We start from the raw sequence: 7,285 nt of genomic DNA on the forward strand, positions 1-7,285 counted from the left end.
CTGGTGATCAGTAACGTCAATCAGTTAGATCATTAAATAAAATGCAATGCAAAGCTCACAAAAGGACCCGTGCTTTGATGGACTAGAAATACCACATTTACCTGTGTATAAGTTGACCTTTTATGGCCTCAAAAGAAGCTCCAAAAATCGCCCTCAACTTATACACGGGTCAAAGATTTTGAGCCAATTTCCAGCTTAGTAATTTGTTCAAAATTAACATAATAATGTTGTCTTGGGCATAACGAATGCAGTGGACAAAAGCTGACAAAAGACTTCAAAATGAATGACACAAGCAACTTCAAAACGAATGTAAGCAATTCCAGTTGAAATGAAAAAGGATTTGTCCAACCCTAAATGTTGAAGATACTCACATGCACAATGTGAAATACTGTAGACACTGGAAATTTTCGTTTTCCAAAGGTGGAAAGCTCTAAAAGGCATTTCTGTTTCTTCAAATAAAAACTTGATCGTTCAACGGCTTAGTAACCTGGCGTAATACCTTGTGTTTGCGTGCAAGCATCATCAATTGTGTTGCGTGAAAATGCTAGTTGGTAATGAATGTTTTTTATTCTTTATACAAACCTGGCTGACTTAAATTCTTTTGCAAACTTTGTATTGTTTGGTTTATGAGTTTTGTTTTGTTTGTCATTTGAGAAATTATAAGTCAAGGACCAATTGAACCTTGAACATTTTCGCATCGTTTGCAAGTTATTTTCAAAGATTGACTCCTGCTTCCTGTGATGTTGTGCTTATCCTCTAAAGCCCTTTATCCTTGAACAACAAAACAGATTAGTTTGAGGTTTACATTTTCAATTTTCTGAGAACTTTTTCGAAACTCAAGGACAAAATGCCCGCATATACAACGGATGCTGAACCACAAAACTATTAAAGCGCTTGAGGCCCTGATTTTTTTGTGTATCCACATTTCCAGAAATCGAAGAATAAAAGATTATTATAAGTTTGAGCTCTTAACTGGGGTTAATGAGCCCTAAGGGAGTACTCATTTTTCCTCACTTGTCCCTAGCGTACTCTACTCTCGAGCTCCTCACCCTTGCAATCAAGGCTTGTCCAGTAGTCAAAAGCTCATTGTTTAGGTCAATGTACTTTCACTTTTACAATGTTAAAGCGGTTGCCAAAGCTTCCAGTAATTTTCCACAACATCACACGATTCTCACCTGTTTCACCTTATGTAAACCCCCCATTGATTAGTCAGCCACATTTTTGCTTTGCTCTTCAAGCAAGTACCTTGAGTTGCACTCTTTAAGATCGCTTTTTTCCCACCCTCCCACCCAACTGGAAGCTTTGTCTCCTTTAATTGCTATGGCTGTGCTTTGCCGTGCAAATTCTTTTATCATACTATTCTCATCTATTTTATTTTAGTTTGGTTATTTTTTCTCATGGTTCGTTATGTACATTATCATATCACGCATGTTACCACCGTTAACTAAACAAAAAAACAAAAAAAAAATTAGCTAAATTTAGAAAACTCAACACTAGGAGTGTCCATTTACATTTCTTACTATACTTATTGGTGGCAAGGAAGTGCACCCTGGGCTGCACTTTACCTCACAGTAGGTGGGACAGCCCTCCTTGGCGACAGGCCCAGATTGCTTACTCCAAGATGGTACAATTGCAACTCACCATCTGACCTATTCTAGAGACTCCTTCCAGAAGGGTACCCCTCTTCTGGTCCACCCTACATGTATGTTACATTCTAATGTAGGGTTGCCTCTAGAGACACCGCTACTCTAGGGGGTCCTCCGAGGGACACCGCTACCCTAGGGGGCATAGGCTCTGCCTTCCCTGCCACCCAAATTTTGCCAAAAAATAGTGATTAACATAATAACTATAATTGATTTAAAAAATAAATAGATAAAAGGAGAATTTGTGTTCCTCCTTTTCTAGTTTTTCTAGGAGTAATCATCATTACCCTCAGTTGCCCTTGCCCCTCTCCTGGGTATGCGAATATCCCCCCGGCTTTCCCCACTTTTTATGTCACTGACCCTTAGGGACTCATTAAGTGTCCCATGAACATTTGTGACCCTTCACGCGAAAAGGGGGCTTATGAAAATTTCACGATCATGCCGATTTCACGGCAGACAACCGTGAAATTATATAAAGCAAGCTGAAATACCGTGAAATTCCTTTAAAATAGCGTGAACTCGGCGTGAAAATTTTTCATACCACCGTGAACTAGTTCACGCTGGGCAGTGAAAAAATTCACGCCGTGAAATAATTCACGCCGTGAAAAAATTCACGCCGTGGAAAAAAAAGTCTTCCTCAAAATTATTTAATTTCGTTATCAATACGTTGGGTTTGGATTTCTGGCAGATTTCGAGTGTCAAAGAAACATTGACGTGAACCCTTTGACGATCATTAATTTTTGTCTACTGTAAAGTTGACTTACATGTAACTCAAGTGAAGAAACAACATGCACGCCGGCGACTGGATTTTGCGAGCATGTGAGTGCTGAGCATTTACCGGCAAGGACGAGCAGTGATCCAAACCTCTTTCCGAGATCACCAAGCATTAATGAATTATGAGCATTAATCTTTGGGGCAACTTGGAAAATCACAGCAACTCGCTTAATAGTATGTTTTTATTTAAGTGCGCCAAAGGGGGCGACTAACTGCTCAAAATACACTTAAATCCAAACATAGTACGAGTAATTTTTCCTAGAATCCGAGGCAGCGAGCAGCGCGTAAATTTTTACGAGAAAATCGAACAACATTATTCCCCAAAAAGGACTGTTCAGTTTGCAAAATCTCAGCGGATAAATCCCTTTTTTAACCCACGTGACAGCATTTTTGGCCGCAGACCCTGATCGGGGGATGTCAATTTCATTGCGTATTTTTGACCAAACGTTGATTATGCAGAATTAAGGAGAATCCCTCGTATGGCCATATGGTGTCAAGTGCGCTTTTGGATGCTTCCCTCTCCTCCTACACTGATTTTTTTCAGTGTATTCGATTGTTTATGCTATTGGAGAAACTGTAATAAATAAACTGTTTTGCTCGCTAGCGTAATTCGTGTCAGTATCGTCATGAAACATTTTCATCCAAATTATAGATCGTCGTGCCATCAACAAAGCAAAATAATCGTACCAACTTTGATTTCGCCGAAATTAACGAAACGGCGCCCCATACAAACGTAAAACTTTTCACACAAGAGAAGATATAAATACCATTATTCGATTTCCGAAGCAAAACATTGTTTTTCCTTGTTTACCGCAATTTTAATTCCAAAACTAGACCAAGAAATTTTCCTGTTATTCTGGATGGTGTAGCAACATAATTTCACGGCGTGAACATGAGTGAGTCCACGACGTGACTTCATTATTTTCACGGTCTTCAATTTCACGCCGTGAACTTTTTCACTCAGCATAGTGAAAAGAATTGGGGCAATAGTGAACACGCCGTGAAATTTCAATTTCACGGCGTGAAATATTAAATTCACGGGCCGTGACCGTGAAATTTATTTCACGGTTCACTATGAAATCCATAAGCCCCCTTTTCGCGTGAAAGGTCACATTTAACAAAGAAATTAAGAAATTGCTTATTTTGCCATCAAAAATGGGGTCGACTTATACACGGGTAAATACGGTAAAATGAAAAACCTCAACAGCCTGAAGTCACAAAATGTTGAACCAGTATATTTGTTTATAAGTGGTGGTGGTGGTGCTGGGAAAAGTCATTCGATCAAAACAATCTACCACTCTGTAGTAAAAACCTATAGACATGCTCCAATGAATCCTGGGAAACCAACAGTCTTAGTAGCAGCATCTATGGGAGTAGCAGGAATAAACTTTGATGGCACACACAGCATCTGCAATACCTAAAAATACAGGTGATGATGTGGGGGAAAATCCAGGTCCTACAATATTTGATATCATTGATATAATAGATGAGATATCAATGGTTGGTAACACTACTCTCCTCCATATTCATCAACGACTCAAAAAAAGAGATATTTGATATTAACAACTCACAGCTTTTGCTGCAGTGGTATAAGTATAATTATTGTGAGCTCTTGGTGATTTATGCCAGCTACCTCTAATTCAAAGAAAATTAGTTTTTGATAATTACATGTATGCAAATAATGATTTTAATCTTTGTTACACAGTGGCTGTCGGATCAATGATATCAAATATTGTAGGACCTGGATTTTCCTCCACATCATTTGCTTGCCTTATAAGCAATGGGATGTAAATATTATAGCACATAATTTGTGTAAACCAAAACATCACCTCATTCCACTACTTGTAATGTCCAACAACTTGTTTTAATGTTGGCAAGTAAAACACATTTAAGTAAAACATCATAAGCATCATATTCCAAAATTGCCTTCGCACAAGTGAAAAAGCATCCTTGGCTTTGACAAAATTGTTGTGACAGCTGATCCTTGACCGGTATTGTTCGATTGTTGTTGCCATGCTGGCGGCTAGTAGCAGACAACAGTAAGAGTATGAAATACTATTATTCAATGCAAGTATTTTTTATAGTACAATAACTCTTTCAGTTTGAAGTGTAACCCACACCGATAATTCAACCCGATAAATACTGGCTTTTAATTTTGAGAGCTTGTGAGATACATGTACTTGTGAGATAGTTGTGAGATATGTGGTGCAACCCACACCGGATTTCAAGCCAATAAATGCGAAAGCGTCTTAGCTTCAGTGCAGTCCACACTAAACACAAGCCGAGTCTAGATATGTTGGCTTGCGTGAGTAAACAACTCCCGTATCGATATCACTGAGGAAAGTCTACTCAGTGACACCTAAATTAAAAAACAATTTAAAGAACAACAAGGCAAGAAAGTGGAATTAATTTTCGAAATGAAAGAAAGAAAACCAATCATAAACAGCACGACAGAGCAATTTTGAAACAGAAATAACTTACCTTGAACAGTTACAACTAATTTGCGATGGAAGGCTCTTCAAAATTTTCCCAAAACAGGGAAAACGACTGCAGATTTAGTGCACAATGACGACTACACGCCAGAAGTAATGGCTGACACTTAACAATGGGTGCTTTCCATTATGCCAAACCGACCGGTCAGAGATAAGTGGGAATACCGAAGGAAAATGGAACAACATTTTCCGATTACCATAATTTCTGGGCGATTACCGGCATCGGCCATTTTTTGCAATAACAAGAAAAACATTTCAACAGATTACCCGCACTAGCAGATAACCCACACCCAAAAACAAAAGAAATTCGTGTACTCACAAAGTTATCTGCTCGAGTGATAACTTTGAGCTTATACTCAAAAGTAAAACTCTGACGTCCGCATTTAACCCCGGGCATTTTGACTCAAAATTGTTCGTGGCTACTCTTATCATAAATGATTGAAGTGTGTATTTCTCATTCAGTCAATTACCTTTTTATAATGTTTTGAATCAAATAAAAACTTCAACCATTGGCAATATACAGTTTTTAGGAACAGTTTCATTAATGACTTTTATATTTTTTCCCTACTTACGGTTTTAAAACTATACCGGAAGATTTTAAAATTATCACATTACCCGCACCTTCCTATAACCCTCACCAAGAACTGTTTGCGGAAAAATATTTAACACGTTATTTACCTGTGGGTAATCGCCCGGAAATTACGGTAAACTGGGGCAACCAATAGGAATGGCTCTTGCCCCTTTTTATTCCTTTTCTGAATTCCCTAATTAGAGCAAAGAACCAGTATGTCAAAAATGGAACGGCAAATTTCGGTCGGAATATTCCAACCGAAATAAGTGGACCACCTCCAGAGGTGATGAAGGTAAGGTAAGGAGCAAGGATGGCACAGTCGGTTAGTGTGCGGCCTTCGTGCAAGAGGTCCTGAGTTCGATCCCCGGATCTCACATCCTTGTTTCGGCTTCTTTCCTTTCAGTGTAGCCTAAGTAGCTTTAAATACCCGTAAAAAGGAGCACTGATGGAGAGGGGGGAGTAAAATGAGCGCACCGTCGACCTCAGGTTTGTCAGTTGAATTACTGTCATGACTAATCAACGTTAAATATGGTTGCTTTACCTTACTTTACTTTACTTTATCCCGAATATTCCGGTTGGAAGAAACCGAAATGGACCTTTCCATTTGATTTCTGACCGAAATTTCCGGAATCTTTGGCATAAGGGAAAGCACCCGGCCCTCACAATTACTAGTACCCAGTCTACATGCCAGGCTATTTATACTCTCAGAGATCTGTCATGTGTCATCTCGTCCTCAAAGTGACAAACTGACTGACTGACAAAGATCTGCCTCTGACTTAGGGGTCTGTATGCATAAAATGCATAAGACCCCAAAAAGCAGGCCTTTGGTAACTTATATGGCAAAGCTGGATACTTCCAGGTAGTGTAAAGACTTGCGTGCTTGGCCAAAAATAAAATAAAAATGTCATTCGCTTGGGAATCAGTTTGATGTAAACATGCAAATATGCTTTGTTGCAAATTTCATGCTTCTAAAGCAAAGTTGTATGGTTACTAGTTGTAGTATCAACAAATTGTTCACTGATCTCACTCCAATGATAAGTTGAGTTTTTATCCCTACTGGTTGTTTTGGTTGATGTAAATTCGAAGACCAATTCTCTGGGAAGTATGAAGCGTCAACATAGGAGAACAAAGAAACTATTTTAATTCAGTAATCAAAACGATTTCAAATGTAGATAATGTTGCAAATAAATTAAAAGTGAACATTCAAGACATCTCTTCTCATTTGTCGTTATTGGTTGTTGCGGAGCATCGAAGGTGGGACATCTCACAACTTCTCACATGACAAATCTGGCACTCCAAATGGTCATGTGAGCAAGTTGAAAATTCAAATGCAATCCATAATTTTTTTTCGGGGTGCAAACAGTTTTATTTTTGTGATTTCGGTAGCATCACAAATTAAAAGGATTATCACAGTGGCAGTTACTGCATGGTGAGATGTGGAAAATCGTAAACACTGGCTTATATCGCAGATAAGCCACACTCCTAGTTTAGCAACTTACAGTAGATTTTGAAAAAAAAAAATTGAAAGAAATTAAAATAAATCAAAAGTGGAGTCTTGACAAATATGTCTCACATGTAAATGCACTGTTTCTTCAAGTTTCTTGCACATGTCAACCCGCGTATTAACTCACTAACATTTAAAACAGAAAATACTAAAACTCTTTCCTATAATTTTGACTCTCTAATAGTATGAAAATCTGACTAGGACATAAATTTGATCTCTTGCATTTTTAATCCAGTAGTTTTCATTCCTGTCCATTTCTCATTAGAATTTACGTCCACCAACACCATGCATGACTAACGTT

This window comes from Montipora foliosa, chromosome 10 (assembly GCF_036669935.1).
Source record: "Montipora foliosa isolate CH-2021 chromosome 10, ASM3666993v2, whole genome shotgun sequence".
Taxonomy (NCBI): Eukaryota; Metazoa; Cnidaria; class Anthozoa; order Scleractinia; family Acroporidae; genus Montipora; species Montipora foliosa.